This window comes from Protopterus annectens, chromosome 5.part0 (assembly GCF_019279795.1).
Source record: "Protopterus annectens isolate FY-2018-M chromosome 5.part0, PAN1.0, whole genome shotgun sequence".
Taxonomy (NCBI): Eukaryota; Metazoa; Chordata; order Ceratodontiformes; family Protopteridae; genus Protopterus; species Protopterus annectens.
The window spans coordinates 803813180-803831099 of NC_056735.1; the positions used below are offsets into that span (position 1 = coordinate 803813180).

The 17920-nt window shown below is 37.8% G+C and overlaps 1 long non-coding RNA gene across 1 annotated transcript in view; it reads right to left on the reverse strand.

Moving 5' to 3' along the window:
• Positions 1-17920, reverse strand: part of LOC122802051 — a 108832-nt gene that overhangs the window by 25488 nt on the left and 65424 nt on the right. The gene's annotated exons all lie outside the window — the stretch shown is intronic.

Sequence of the window (17920 nt, forward strand, 5' to 3'; positions counted from 1 at the left end):
ACAAAGCAGGTGTGTTATTGACATTCAGTATTGTTCGCAGTACAGAATAAAGTGTACAGGCGACAATCTCATTTGTACGAATGATGGATAATTTCTTGTTCATGGAAAATAATACTTTGAGTTTTTGCCTTTGAAACTGGATTTTCATTCAGTGATAGTTAAAACTGACAGTAACTGACACAAAATGCCAAGTGCTGTTGAAAGGATGTAGCCAGATAAGGAAAACATAAACTGGTGAGATGATTCTTGGTGGCCTCATGGGAGTGAGTATTACTACTTTCACAGAGATGTCTGCATACATAGATTTGAACCCTGAAGCGACAGCATTTGTATGAAAAGCTGATATGATTAACAGTGTTTGCTACTTCAACACTGCAGTAGTAATGTATAGAAAGTGGAACACCTGCTAAGCTTTGCACTTCTGAAATTTTGCATATTGAGAACAATATGCCCATGTTATCACACACTTGTGATTTGTGCATTCACAGAAGTAGTCTTGTTGAATGTGATACTTGTAGAAGTTATGAGAGTTAAACATAAAAGTACAAACAAATGTCTGCAAGACAAACTTGGGTTACCTGCCATTTTGTCTGCATTACTGCATTGTGATCCCTTTGTCTACAGTGTATACAGCTGATATGGCTTAAAGCTACTTTGTCCTCACAGGCACATTATTATCTTCTAAAAATATTTTACCAAAGGGTGCATAGAGGCTATCTCCTAAGTTAGTAAATGTTCATGAACACTTCTCAGTAAGCCTGTTCTGTCTAACACAAGCAGTGATAAACAAGTAATTAAATGGGCAGAATGGCAAAGGAGTCACACTTGCAAGGCATTAAATAGCCAAAGTTCTAAATGCTCACTCTTATACTGCTCTGGCATGTGCACAGCATTGTGTAGGTTTTAATACTTGTTTACCTACCAAGCAACTGAAGTGGATTAAGTGATTCAGGAATGATAATGAGCTGACACTTGATTAACATATTCAATTTGCTCAGGATGGTTAATCTATGCAGTATAAGCAGTACCTGGGTCTGTGGACCTTCCATTGTGTAGGAAAGACTGCTTTGATTTCCAAGTGCTGGCATAGAAAGCCAATGTTGCTGACTGTTAGAAGTGTTGCATTTACAGATACATTTTGGAGAACCTCTTATTCTGTCAATGTATGTTATGTTCTAAACAACTACTTCTCACAGATTTATTTTGGAATGTTCATATTAGCAAACTGAGTGCTGCCTACACTTTGCCAAGTTATGTTTGTAATGACCTTATGAAAAGCTGCTATTGTAGCGCTCCTTTATATATATTTCATGTGTTCCTGGCAACATTCTTAGCCCGTGTTTGACTTGTGAAGATTTATGATGGTTAAGGTTACATTAAGAAACTGTTCTCTTTTAATGCTGCAATATATTCTTGACATTCTTTTTTTCTTTCCTTTCTTTTGTTGTGTTATTGTGGATGGCTGTGATGGTGCAGTAGTTAGTGCTGTCACCTCCCAGTAAGAGGTTTTCTGGTTCGATTCTCAGCTGGAGTGCCTTCTGTGTGGAGTCTGCATGTCCTCCCTGTAGTCAAGTGAATGTTAAAGACATGCAGGTGTGTGTGTGCCTTCATTGAAGGCTGGGTGCTGGGCTGGCAACTTGATACTGTAAAAATCACTGCTAGTTAGTAGCAGACAAGTGATCTACTGTGGTAGCCCTAACCAGGAAAAGTCAAAAATCTTTTTTTTAGTTGTGTTATTGCCATGGGGGATATGGGGACTGTACAGGTATTTCTTAGATCTTCCTGTTTGGATATATTTAATCAACAATTTTAAATGATGATACCTGCACAATGATTTTTATTTTCCTAGCCAGTATTACATCACCTTGTAACCCCATAGCCCTGCTGTGTTGTATGCCTTGTTTGATAATTTTTTTTTTACTACACTGCAGGGATATGGCACTTAGACCAATAAAGTCTTCAACAGCTCCATGCAAACCAGTTTTCTCAGATACTGTGAATGAGGTGGTTGACCAGGCTCACAACATCCATGGGGCATGGATCTTAGATCTTCGCTGAGATGAGAAGCCCTTCTGTGACCATGCCTGGCTGCAGATGTTTGATGACATGAATGCTATGAGTATCCTTGGCCATGACTACAATATTATCAGAGATAGTGCCAGTAATGTAATAAAGAATGTTATCTATATGGCCAAGGCCCTTCTGTGACCATATCTGGCTGCAGATAGTTGATGACATGAATACTATGAGTAGCCTTGGCCATGACTACAATGCTATCAGATAAAGTGCCAGTAATGTAATGAAGAATGTTATCAATATCCACACAAATATTTCATCAGAAAGATTCAATTGAATTAAATAAATTGAATTAATATCATTCAGTGAAACATACAAATATCTAATGAATTTCTTCACTGTGCTTACTCCTCTGTATGCATATAAATTATTCTATATAAAAAATAAATCTATATAAAAAATATATATACAAAATACATATAAAAAAATGTTAAAAATTCTTATCAAACTCCTAAATCTATTACAATCAATCCATAAACTACATTATAATGTTATTAGCCTGTACCCAAAGTAATACTAAATAGGATGGATACATGGCATAAATCATCCAGTTGGGTAGTGCTGTTAAATATCTAAAACACTTATTTATCAATAATGGCAATAATGTACAGGGAACATAGTTGGAACAAGTATTGATACAGTATTTAAAATGGGGAGCAACATTAAGAGAATAATGGAATATGCAAAAAGAGATATAGGTGACAAAAGAAAGAAAGGAACAACTAAATGTGGTACATGCAACCAATGTGTACACATAGACACTCAACACAAAATTAAGTTAGATAATATTATGAACACCATTTTATGGTACAAAAACGGAAATTGTAATACACAACGTATAGTTTATATAGCAACCTGTACAAAATGCCCAGCTTATTACATAGGCAAAACTGAGAGGAAGCTGAAGACACGTATCTATGAACACTTGTACAGGATCAAAAAAAATGCCTTATGTAAACACATTGTAGAAAAAGGGAATGAGCACAGTTTCAAGTTTGCCATTATTGACCAGGTAGAGATCAGTGACAAAGGAGGGACATACCTGTCATGGATAGAAAGTAAATGGCAAATATGTACTGATGCAAGTACACCACCTGGTTTAAATGATTTTATTAGTATCAAAGGAATTAAACTGATTTTACACCTCACATTGCACATTCCCATTTATAGGCATCTTCCTGTATGTATGATATTAGGGGTACACACCATAATAATACACTCCTGTGTATACAGTTGAATAACTTGTGTACATTTCAATACACTGGCTTAGTATGTATTCACTCTTTGTACAGTTTAGTATGTGCATTAAATAAGTGTTTTAGATATTTAACAGCACTACCCAACTGGATGATTTATGCCATGTATCCATCCTATTTAGTATTACTTTGGGTACAGGCTAATAACATTATAATGTAGTTTATGGATTGATTGTAATAGATTTTATGTATTTTGTATATATATTTTTATATAGATTTATTTTTATATAGAATAATTTATATGCATACAGATAAATGCTATGGAATGAAGTGAAGCTTATCTGCTATTTGTGTGGATTGTAATGTTATCAATATGGCCAAGGCTGTGGCACGGGAACAAAGGCCTACTGGGGGGTGGGCCTGCTACTGAACCACTACTCAATGAGGCAGAGGAGTTCCTGTTGGCTGTATGGGATCCTGGCAGCTTAGAGGAGTTACAAAATGTTGTGATGGACATGGAGCCAGACGTGGAAGACAGACTCAGTGTGTCCACTATTGTTGCTTCAGGTATGCCATAAATATATATATCTATGTGTGGTGCAGAATTATAAATATATGCTTTAAGTTGTTATTTTCTGTTTAATGCTTATCATACTTCTGTTATTTGCAATTATGTGTCTAGGGACATCTGGCATCAAGGTTCATCAGCCACCTGCATGTGATATGCATATAGATTATTTGTCTTTATATATATATATATATATATATATATATATATATATATATATATATATATATATATATATATATATGCATATATACCTTACTATAAGTAATTGACTTCTTTAAATCTGGAGCTACTGGCCCTGAGAGTACTAACTTGCTCTGACACTCATTTTTTATATACACATACACACACACACACACACACACACACACACACACACACACACACACACACACATGCATACAATTCACTTCTTTTTTGTCAGGCTTGCCTTCCTGTAAACTACCCTGCACACAGACAAACACATATACAGATACCCTGTGCAAATGATGATGACTGTGCAATACCCTTTGTATAATTCTTCTTGATTTTCTATAAGAAGTGTACTGAATTTCATTTTGGTTTAGTCTGCTTATGCTCAACGGTGTTAGCAGTTGTAGTGCTCATACTTGTAATAGTAGTAGTGGTAGTAGTGGTAATAGTAGTAATAGCAGTAGCAGTAGTAGCTGTAGTAGCAGCAGTAGTTGTCTTAGAAGTAGTAGCAATAGTAGTATCAGTAGTAGTGGTAATAGTAGCAGTAATAGTAGTATTAGCAGCAGTAGTAGATGTAGTAGTAGATATAGTAGAGGTAGTAGTAGTAATAATACTAGCAGCAGCAGTAGTAGTAGTGGTAATACTAGTAGTAATAGAAGTAGTACTAGTAATACAGTATTATTACATACAATTTACTGTTTGCTCAGCCCCTTGTGTAGATGATGCTGAGACTGTTCTTATTCCTGTTGGGGTATCTGACTTGCACTACACATGTCTGATGCACAGTAGGGAGCAGGCTGATTTTGTGCAATACTTTTTTTCTTGCTAGTGTTGGATTGTTGCTGCTGTTAACATTGTAGTCCTGGATTGCCTATGTCTGATGCTCAAAGTAGCCATCCAGTGCATGAGTAAGTAAAGGATGGGAAGTTTGCATGCATCACTGTTACTATTTGCTTATGCTTAACTCCTTTGGAAGTTTAATTATGTGGTGAGTATGTGCTATGGTGCTGGGAACTTCATTTTCTGTCCTGCTTTTGCTGCTGCAACTGTTTTTGGAGTATGATGTTGTGTAATATGGCACAACTGTCAGTATTTTGGCAGAGGTGACAGGGTCATAATGCAGGGCACCTTCAGATGTATCTGGACATCAGAAATGTGACTTCAGGAGATCAAAAACACACTGTATGATATTACTAGTATGAGCATGTATAGTGTTGCAATCTTGCTCAGTGGGGTTGTTTGGGGTTCTCATGTGAGTCATGAGCCAAGGTTTAAGTGCGTATCCTGCACCCCCCACTAGATGTCCTTGTGAGAAGTTGCCTCTAGAGGTACAGGTCAGACGTGTGCCATTTGACAGAGTCATGGAAACTGTCAGGGTGACCTGCACACAAATTACAAATGATACCTTGTGCATTACAGACCACCTGACAGTTGATGGAATGCTACCCTTTTCTGTTTATTTATTTTCAGTTTATTCACTTGGCAGGTGGGCTAGTCAATTGACCATTTTCAGTCACGACCCAGTACAATGTTACATTTACAATACATTTGATAATACAATACAAACAAAGTACGTATCAATTTAAGAGAAAACAGAAACATTATCATGCTACAAAACACTGCAAACAAGAAAGGAAATATATACATTAATTAGAAAATGTTATACTTGGAAAAATAAGTTTAGTTACATAAAATGTTGTTAAATGCAATAGTATATACAATGGTCTAAAACTAAATGCCAAAAAATGCATTATTGTCTCCTTTGGGAAGTCATATACAAACGGAACTACAACATTGACTATACTCACCTATGAGCCCCTAGGAGTTGACCCAGTTATTTGGGATTTGGGAACTTATGTGGACAGTGACCTAACTTTTGACTAACATGTGTCTGCTGGTGAATAGAACTCCTAAAGCCAGGCAAGTGTCATGGAGTACACATTTATTTAAAACATTCATCCTCTCACCAGCAAGACTCCTTCAGAATGTGTCTATTGATGTAAGAAAGCCCTTATATATTGCATAGCTTATAAAAAAGGATTGGGGTATAGATATAGGGATCATTGTCCACCTTTACTCACTCTCATAAGGCCAATCATTGAATATAATGCCCCTTTGGCATGTATCTGTCCAGATATATGCAACAACTGAAACACCCACAGTAATATCTTATGATAAGGATACAAGGCCTAAACAACATATCCTACATGGACCAACTCAAAGCCATGTTATTCTACTCAGTACCCTACAGACTGCTTAGAGGTGACCTGTGCCTGGCATATAAGGCATATTCTGACCCATTACTAATGGATTTATTGCACATCAGCAGGTCAAATGCCATCAGAAATACTTGGTCTAGGGATATAAAGCTCTTCTGCAACATCAGCAGAACAGTTTGGAGGGATGGGTATATTTCACAGATTATATTGCTGATGTGAACCTCCCATCCACATAAAACAAGGTTCAGTCCTTTCCATTTTCAATTGGAACATAGATCTATGGATGAGAAAAAGAAAATTTACCCCAGAAATGCCCCCTCACTACTAACAGGCAGAGGCAGCTCTTAAATGCTTTATCACATAAATGGGTTCCTTCAAATTACCTATAGTATGATCCCAGTTATTGTTATTGGGCTAATATAGAATTATCCACCATGGGATGGGTAACACCAATTTCTAATCAAATGGGACAGGTTATTTTGAACACAAAAAGGAAAAATGACTAGGCTTAAAATGGTCTGCAATGGCCTGTAAGGGCAGCTAGCCAAGTATTTAACTATGAGCCTATGAACTTATAAAAGATGGTTTCACAGTGAAGGTCCTGCTCTTGAGAAGGCTTCTTTACCTGTGGCTAATTTGAATTTGGGTCTTGAAACAGTAAAAACATATTCTTGACTGTTCATAAGGGTGTAACTTTGATTTCTCAGAGGTGATTTCCTTTTGAGAGGAGGGCAGTATCTTATTTTAAGAATTTTGAAGATTAAGGTTCCCAGAAGGAGAGTGGCTCTATTTGGTATTTTGGAGCCAGTGCAGCTCATCAAGTACATCAAAATGGCGGTTCCTTTGGTTAACTAGGAGAGAAGATTTAAAATCTCTTTAACTCTGCTGTCTGTAGTATTTGACAGTTACAGGTGGAGTGCATGCTTAGTGATAGAGCATATTCTAGATTAGGTAAGAGAATATTTTGGCAAGTGATTTATGGGTAGTTGAAGATGATAAATGGGAAATTCTGTAACATAGTTTTAATTGTGAAAGAACTTTGCCAGTAATATGGCCTGACTGGTTTGGTGGAGATGGGGGTTTTGTTGGTCTGACTGATTTGGTTAAGATGGGGGGGTGTTAATCCTATGCATTTGTGCTCAGAATTGTATTACCTTTTGATTCTTTAATTATTAGTTGTAGTAGAGACTGGTGCTTCCTTGCACTTGAGAAAAGCATGAGAATTGTCTTGGCTATATTAACTAGCAGTTGTGTTGATGCCAAGTACAAAGGTCTGAAATTTTTGATTGCATGCTCGTCTGGAATGACTGATGTGTTTTGTTTGTGTCCAGGAGAAATATATAATCTGTGTACATAGTAATACTGAGGTGCAGAAGATCCATATCTAGGTCACTGATAAATAATGAGAAAAGGAGTTGTCCAAGGACTGAATCTTTGAAAACACCTATATTGATAGTGATAACATCTGAGAAAATATTGTAGTATACTTGGAATGTTCTGTCTTTAAGATAGTTTTCAAACCAGACTATTGTATTGTCACCAAAGTTTAATCTTTTGAGTTTGTGTAAAAGAAGTATGTGGTTAACTGTTTCAAAAGCCCTAGTTAGGTCAACAAATATTCCTGCAGTGGTAAGTTCTTCTTTAATACTACTGTATACATTATTTGTTGCCGATAATAAGAAAGTCAAAATTCTAAAAGAATTCCTGAATCAATGTTGTCGATCACAGAGAAATCCATAGCTGTTAATATGCTTATAAAGTATTTTTTCAAATATTTGTGTTGATGGGCACAAGTTTGATATGGTTTAGTAATGAGTTGGGAGGAAGGATGATAGTACCTTCAGAAGTGGGATGATTGCAGAGTGCTTGAAGTCCACTGGAAGAGTTCATGTTCTGAGAGATAAGCTGTATATGTGTGTAAAAGTAGGATACAGTTTGGAAATTGTTGATCCTGAACCATTTAGTTTAGTTAGTGATGATTTTGTTTATTTAAGAGACTGCATAGAAGTGAAAGGTAGCTACATTAGAAGCTAGAGGGATATGATTACACAATCAGCCAATGGTTGTTCATTAGTTGTAGGGGGGGAATGGGAGCTAGTGATGTCATTAATAGAGGACAAAAGGTAGTTCTTGTAGTTATGAAGGAATTCTGCCTGGTTATTGGCTTACACTTGTAAGGATTGTATTACTGTACCTCCTTTCAAGTTTATCACATGCAACTTGTATCTCAATGTACTTGCAGTCTGTGGTCCTCAGGAAAATGTGTTACGGCAAAGAAATTTTGTATAGTGTTGATAGATCTCTCCTTTGGGGTACATGTAAACCAGTTACGCTCTCCCACATGTTCCAGCATTGCATTGAGAAACAGAGTATTCTGGAAGCAGAAGCCTGCGACATCCCCGTTGTGTCTCCTTTAAGTCTTTGAAAAATCCTTGTAGCTAGTAGAAGCAAGGCTACACATACCTTGGTTTCCACTTAGATGGGTTCTCCATGATTCTCACTGGGCCTCATGTGAGGACAGCATATGGTCACTATTTTATCTATGAAATCTCTTTCCACTTTGTAGTGCTCTTATTTCTTTGTCATGAGGTCATGGTAGGTCAAACATGGCCTGAACACCCTAGGCCTTCGAAGCTGAGATCTAGTAGCAGCAGCACCTTAAAGTACAGCCGGTTGCACATACAGATTTATGACAGCTGCAGAAACCTCTGTTGAAGTTTCCTCATGGCTGTATGCAAGCATGTGTTGAAATTCGGAGCTAAAGTGCATTTGACATTTAGGAACTCATTTGATACATTCCTGAATCACTCAACCATGATTATTTCCTTAATTAGCACGAACTTCAGTTCTTTATTCACTCTTTACCATATTTGTCCACTAACCCTTGTTTTACAATTAGGCAAGATGTGTAGAGCATTTCGTTGAATTGTAAACAGCTGTCCCATCACTGCTTATTGTGCATTCGGGCTTATAGCAACATATAGGTATTCATGATTCTTGGACAATAAGATGAATTGTTGGAGATATAAGTTAATCCTTAAAACAGATTGGAAGCATATCTGGTTTGACTGTGTAGTGTTGAAAGACTACTAAGAAAAGAGTATTCTTTTTCTTACAAGCAACATGGCATAACTTTTCTCTTACACAAAGTATTCCTGAAAAGTTGAAATAATCGATATTATATTTTTAGACTATTATGGTTATAACTAGAAAGACTTTTTCTAGAAGATATAAAGGTTGTAATGCTCCTCAATTTGAAGACTTGCTGCTTTTTCTGAAAGAAGTGATATCATAAGAATATGAGATTGAAAAATTATGGTCAACCTCTAAGAACAGCAACCCCCCCAACCAATGTTCGAAAGTACAACAGTAATTGATGGCGACTTTAAATTGAATTTATTGTTTGTTTCATTTTAACATCTTCATATATAATACTTTTATTCATTAACATATTTGATTATAACTGTAACAGTATGATACATGCCTCTACAGTAAATATTCTATCCATTTAATTGTTTATAACTGTTTATGTTAGCTACATGAAAAAATGCTGCTTAAAATTGCAAATGTTTTCATTGTAATGTTATCAAATAATTTAAATTAATAATCAGCAATTCATTTAAAGGATACCAGGTAATTGATGATGTCATCACACGTACATAATGCTTTTTTCATGTACTACAGGATGTAGGGTAAATCACAGCAACCCTAATATAATGCAGCCCTACTGACAAGCTCCATGGTGACCATCAGGAATGATACTGGAGAGGCTAGCCCCATACTTTCTAGTGAAACAGATATGTTAGCCTTCAGTGAGTTGAACACCCCCCCTCCCCCCAGCTGGCACGCCATGGTCTGAAACTCAAGCCAAACCTGATAATTGATGTCACAGATAAAAACCCAACATCTATGCTAGTCAGCTATACAATAACAGAAAATAAGTTATTTACAAAAAACAAAATGTTAGAAAGATAAAGATAATTGCACAGGGAAACTAAAGCAAAAAAAAGTGTGTACCTTATATTAAAATTTAATGAACCAGCTTTGCAAACTCTTGGACCTAATGCATTTCTAATGCATGTCTTTTTTAACAGTAGTATGAACAAGGTTCATTTTATTCCTTGCTTAGAAAGTCCACAGATTTTTTGAGTTTTAGTATTGTTTTAGTACCATTACCATGTAGCACAATGATAACCTCAATAAAGATATTAATAAAGATGCATTAATACAAAAAAAAAAAAAACAGTAGCAGAACATGTCTTTATGTGCAAAGGTTCAGATTTTAGTGTACACTTGAGGACTACATTTTTCAACCAGCATAACAATCAACCTTAATTACTGACAAGAAAAATACTACTCTAGAGGAAACAATGCAAGATCTTATAAAAACAATCAGAGACTGTATTACAGTGTTAATATTTGGCCAAGATGTCAAACATAAATCAACAGGTATCTGTTTTAGAACAACTCGATATTTTATGTTGTAAAACAGACTGGAAAATTTAGGAAAAATATATTAAAAGCTGCTGAATAGAAAGTAAAATATAAAATAATTTAAAGGAATTCAAAAACAGATCAAGAAGAAAGTGCATTGATGTCATGATGCAGTGGCCACTCATTCAATGGCTTTCTATTTCAATCTTTGGCTCCAGTTCTACTGTTCAAAGCATGGCTACGATGCTACGATTGCTATAGGCTGGTACTTTGCCAGTGCAAAAATGAGCTGGTCTACTTTAGCATTTTAATTCATGTAGGAAAAAGAAAGTCTCTCATTGGCCAAAATACTTTTTCAAGAATCTCACTATTGCCAATATCCCCCATTTCCTCCTTATCTTGATTTAACATTGGATAACTGTTTTCACTGTATCTAAGTAGCCTAATTATTCTCCACTGCAGTGTGTTATTTATAAACCAGAGCAACTAATATTGGACAGTATACCGAGTCTATTACAGGGAAGCACAGTACAATTGTACTGAAATTCACACACACACACACACACACACACACACACACACACACACACACACACATTCAGTCACACGTGTCTGTACACACACACACACACACACACACACACACACACACACACACACACACACAAGAACATTTGCATATCTACAGAAAATCTGTAGGTTTATCAGTTTGCCTACTGAATATCTTTGAGATGTGGAAGAAAATCAGAGTACTTGGCAAACCCAGCATGAACAAATGGATGATATGCAGGCAAATTGCACATGTTTGTGAGGGAGATTCTAAAGTGCAAACTGTCTGAGGAGAATCACCTGATCAGTAGGTGATGTCATTAGAATATTCCTGGTTGCTAGGTGGTTTTTTGAACAGATGACTGACAGGAAAAATAACCCTTTCAAACAGCTGATGATTATTTTTTTAAAATAAGACAGTTGAGACTGTTAACCTGGACTATAAAAGAGACTGCTGAAGTCAGATGTGGGCAGTTAGTTAAGAGTTGCAGTCAATTACAGTGCTGTGCAGTGTATACCCAAGAAGACAGATTCACCAAAAACTGTAAGCCTGCCTTTGCCTTGCTGTTATGTTTTAGATTAAATCAGAGACAGTATTCTCTAGTTAGATTAGAAAAGTTTAGTTATTTAGATTTTTCTAAGATGATGGACTTCTATCCTACAGTTTAATTTTATATTTCTGATGATTGAATTCTGTTGTTTATTGAAAATTATTGATTTACATTCTTGTAATTGTTTTACTTATTATTAAATGTTTTTCATTAATTAACTTTGTGGTTGGACAATCAGTGTGTTCTTTTTAGAGATTAAAGAGTGTTTATACCTGTTTGATACCCATCAGATAACCACAAATCCCTGGCTGCTTCCAGTCATAGCTATCATTTATTTTGATATTTCATTTTTAATAATTTATCACCCTTTGAAGGGCATGTAGACCTGTCTGACTCTGGTAGCAGCATTTACCATTTGTACTAGGGAGGGGACACAGCTGCAAATCTGTGTCAGACTTCTCATAAGTGTTAGAGTGTGTGAGATTTAATTTTATTTTGAGTGTGAGTGAGTCAGAGGTCTTAAACAAGAACACATTGCACTGAAATGTGTGAAAAAAATTACATTTGGGGTAGACAGAGGTATATAGTCCAGTCCCAGGAAATAAAGCATGTTTCTGTTGTGCTCTTAAGGGAAATTGTGGACTTTTACTCTTGTGTGCTCTGTGCTCTGGTGTTTTCTGTGATGCTCCCACATTGGAGTCAGTGGTAGGGATTGGGGATACTTAATTAATGAGCCAGGTTTTAAGCGGGGAACATCATGTATTGGCTGCAGTTCAGTGGGATATTGTATGGACATCACAGTACCCAGCATTAATCTGAACTGGAGAATTAAGTTCTGCTAGACAGCAGTGTTAACTGCTGTTCCATTTTGCTGCCCACACTTAAAGATTTTAACAACTTGATATATGAGATCCCTTCAACATGAGTTGAGGGACTCATCAAGGTTTAGCAAACCATTTAAATGTGAGAATAGATGCATGCTTTTATTCAGATGTGTGCTGTTGGGGTCACTCATAGTATAAAATTGTTTCCCATGAGATGTATCCAGAAATATGTCCTTCTGTCTTACTAAGTAACTAAAATACCAGGCTGTGTACAACCGTTACCTCAGCATTAAGTTACTCTATGAATGGATGAAGTGAAAACTTCATTAGTGAATGAAACCAGACTACATTTAAGGTGATACAATGAGCTTCTGGCACTTTGTACAAAATAAAAGATACTGTGACATGCAGGAGCTCTCGGATTATGTAACCCAGGCAGGTATGACCCTACCTCTGAGCAGCATCCTACCATCACACAGAATGATACCACAGCACAAGCAGAAAATGATTGCTTTCAACAATTGGCTAAGTTTCTGGTGTCACTCTAAGGGATCCTTCTGCTTGGGATGACATGATTGACAGACCTCGGTGCTTTGCTAAAGATGGCCTGCATCTGTCAATCCTGGGCTTCTGGATACTGGCCAAGGCTCTTGCCACCCCTATAGTGCCTTTTTTAGGCAGTGTTCCAAAGACCAAATTACCACCATAACAGCTACAAACAAATGCAATCTGAGGGTCATGCTGCTCATTGCTACAACTCTAAATCTCAAAATGCACTCACTCGAGGCACTCCTTAAAATGGAGAACATCTACATTTGTGCTGTAAAAGACACCTGGTTCAAGGCAGCAGACAGCACCCCCGTAGTACCAGACTATAACTCATTCCACACCTTTTGGCTTCAGAACTTGGACAGAAGTTTCAAAGGCGGTGGTGTGTCCATATTCATAAAGGATGTGCACACCTCCAGACTGGTAGTGCAACATAATGCATCAGATATACTTCAGGTGGAGCTAACATTGGGTAAGACAGCAATTCAGGTTGTAGCCTGCTATAGATCCCCATGTCACAAGACTTGCACTCCATGTTCCTAAGCACCCTGGAGAATATTAAGGTCCAGCCTAACATTCTCTTACTAGTAGACTTCAACTACCCTCCATTAACTGGGTAAACTACTCATGTACCAATACACTTGCTCAACGTTTTCTGGAGTTCATTAATTCCAATGCCCTGGACCAGCTTGTTCTTACCCCCACTAGAGGTAGCAACATCCTTGACCTGGTCATTACTAACATGGGCGACTGTTGCTCTACACCAATAGTCAGCTCCTCCCTGGTTAGATCCAACCACAAACTAATCACCTTGGAAATCCACATCTCTCCCACCACCCCAGCAAAGGTAACCACCATGAAAAACTTCTCCAAAGCTAATTTTTGGGAACATAAAAACAGAGGTGGCTAACTTCACAGCACCCATGCAAATGGAGAATAGTTGCATGACCTCAGAATCATACACCAATGCACTGTACAAACACGTACACAAATGCATAGATCTTGCCATACTCAATAGAACCAAGCCACTTTCCTCGAAGAAAAAAAAAAACAATCTGGTGGTCCCTTGCCATAAACAAACTTTACAACAGAAGGAAGAAACTGATGCGGAATAAGGTGAAGTCCCAAGACTGGAAAAACTCCCTTATCTCCTTCAACAAAAGTTGAGATCCCTCATCAAAGCCTCTAAAGCTAGGTATGAAAACAGAATTGCAGCAGATACTAAAGACAACCACAAAGCCTTCTATAGTTATGTAAAGAATCTCCACGGCAATACCCAGATTTGCTTTGAGCTACTGCACAATGGTACCTCCTAATCTGAGGCAACAGATATTGCCAGTATACTGGCCAACAGATTTGGTGCCAACTTTATCCCTCTCTCCCCCAACAAAGGATGAATCCAATACCAGCAGATTTCCAGGCACCCTATATTACTGATGCACAGGTTAAAACAGCACTGTCCAAGGCCAAGAATACAACTTCAATGGACCTGACAATATCCCTGGTTGTGTTCTTCATGAACTACAGAGTGAACTGACACTTCATCTGTGTTCCCTGTTCAATCACAGCCTCACCTCAGGCTTTGTCCCTGCCGAATGGCCCACTGCTACAGTCATCCCTCTCCACAAAGGAGGAGCGACTACAGACCCTTGAAACTATCGCCCCATTAGCCTGATGAGTCTGATATGCAAAGCTATGGAATGCATCATCATGGACCTAATAAACAAGGATATAGGGGCTCTCCAAACTCTGGACCCCACACAGTTTGGTTTTATGAAGGGTAGATCATGCCTGCTCAACTTGGTCGACTTCTTTGAGTCAGTCACCAGAGCTGTGGATGAAGGCAAGGTGGTTCATACAGCCTACCTTAATCTGGCCAAGGCCTTTGATACCATTCCCCACTCAAGAATCATAGAAAAACTCACTAAGCTTGGCATCAACCCCTATATCACTAGGTGGGTTGCAAACTGGCTCACAGAACCCACAGTGTGAAAGTAGCTGACTCCAGGTCAGACTGATGATTAGTCACGAGTGGAGTCCCATAGGGTTTAGTCCTGGGTTCTCTCCTGTTTGGTATCTACTTCTCTGAAGTCCAGGCCAGCATGAAGGGACTTTGGCTGACAAAGTTTGCAGACAATTGCAAGTTGGGAGCTATTATTAACTCCCCAAGTGATGTTGACATCCTACAGAATGGCCTCACTGTGACAAACAACTGATGTCAGAACCATGGCCTTAAGCTCAATGCCAAAAAATGTGTCATCATCCCCTTTGGGAAAAACCTGGTTCTCATGAATTAGTAGTCCACTGAATACAGAAGGCGTTAAAAGAGATCTGGGAACACAGGTTGACAGCAACCTCTCATTTGATCACCACATTGCTACTGTGATCAGAAAGTCCTTCTATGTGGCACATATCATTACTAAGGGTTTTGCATCCAGGAAGAAAGAGGTCATTGTCTCCCTCTACTCTTCCCTCATTAGGTCAGTCATCGAGTACAATGTCCCATTTGGCATGTACCTCACTAGACACCTACAACAACTGGAGAGGCTACAAAAGTACCTCACAAAGAGGATCTTAGGCCTTAAAACTTGTCCTATATGGACAGACTAAAAACTCCAATTATTCTCTGTCTCATATCGCCTAATGAGAAGCGATCTCTGCTTGACTTACAAAGCCATGTCTGACCCAGCTCTGTTAGAAATGCTACATCTAAAGAAATCCAAATTCCTCTGCATCACATGCTCCAGAGACCTCAACCTCATTATGACAATTAACAGAACATGCTGGAGGAAAAGGTTCATAACCCAGAGACTGCCCATGCTATAGTACAGACTTCTCATACATGTCAAGCAGAGCACCTCGCTGACCCTCTTCAAGAGAAATCTTGATGAATGAATGGGAAACAGAAAATTCACCCCAGGAATAACTCCAGTGGCTCTACTCAACAGAGGCACTGGGAACTAAGGTTAAGTGGCACTATGCCAGGCTAATCCTATGGCTAGGCTTGTAAAAGCCTGAGGGCCATTAGCCTAGTACACACCTATGAACCTGTAGTCGGGTGGGGATTCCAAATACGTTATTTAATTTCACAAATATGTAGCCTGACACACAAGTTTAAGGTAGTTTTTGAAATTATATCTCTGCTTTATCTCATAAAGTTGCCCTTCTTTTCATCTTCTTAAAACAATTAGGGGCATCAGAGACTTAGCAGAGGAATGCTTTCTTATACTTTGGGGAGTGGTTTCTAAACAATCTTGTCAGCATTCATGTTTATAAATAGCTGCATTGCAAGATGTTAATGTATGCATTAATTTTATTTTTTTTATGAACATCTATTAACTATATTTCATTAAGAAATGATGCTTAAGTAATTTCCTAAATCTGCCATTTTCAATGTTTCTGTGTCCACATCATTTTCAGAAAACCATTTTTAAAATATTTCGCAGTTTCTGGAAGATTTTTATGAATGGCGACATATTACTAGAATGCTAGTCATAGGATTATGAAATAGACAATTCTGACAAAAGAACATTTTGATATTGCCAGTACCCACCCTCATATTGTACTCCTTTTTCTAGAAGAACAAAGCAGGTCAGTACTGGAGTAAATTTTTGGGTACCCATCCAAAGAGGATGCCAGGGTATTACTTTATTTACCTGACCAAATAAGATCGTTTCACAGTTGGGGGTAAGTACTCGATAATATATTTGTCTCTCCAGTAAGTTTTATTTTTGCACTCATTGACATTTATGTCAGTGTTTTTTATATTTGTGGAGCTGTTTGACTTGTCAAGATATACAACAACAAAGAGGGCAGACACCCTAATAGGGATGAATGTAAGACCTAGATCCCCCTGCAAGACCCTATAAGAAACTGAGGAAAGAGGAACTTTAGACCAACAGTCTTTTTGATTAGGAATTTCTGGGGCCTTTCCAGTTGCTGAATATCTTAGATGTCCTATGGATGCCACCATTTCTTGCCACCTCAGTAATGTCTGCACCTGGATTATGCAGGGAATGAAGTAGACAGGACCTGCCTTTGTTTCTCAGTAGGATTATTATTATTCCTTTATACATATCTTTCATGATATGGTCAAAGACTTTGACAGACCCAAGAACATGTCAGGTGGATTAGAAACAAGGAAGGAGAGAAACACAATGATGTAGTCATGAAAGGGGCAAAATTAATGCCTCAAGATGTTAAAAGTAAAGAGATCAATGAAAATGAATCTGTAGCCTCTTCTGTTTCAAACAGCATAAGCAATTTATATTGGGAGGACAGAATGGATCTGGTTAATGCTCAAAACTGTGTTGCAGTGAGGAAGTTAAAAATAAAGAGATAGAAAGGAATGGGTCTGCAAATGTTCTGCCTTAAACAGCATACAGAAATTATACTGGGAAGACAGAATGAATCTGGTTAATGAACAAAGCTCTGTAGTATGGTGTTAACCAAGTGTCTTTCAGATGGTTAAAGTACAGTGAAATGCAGTTCATGAAATATGTTTCCTTGAACAGGGTTTTATAGAAGATTTTATGAATTAGGGAAGCCAAACAATCTTTCCAGGGATAGATGATATTTCTTGGGATCAATCTTTCACCTTTTGTCATACACCAATGTCGATCAAATGTATGCCATATATTTTGGCCATAACTGTATGTCATTGCGTGTGTGCGTGTGTGTGTGTGCGTGTGTGTGAGTGTGTGCGTGTGTGCGTGTGTGTGTGTGTGTGTGTGCTTCTGTGTGTCTGTAACTATAATACCCT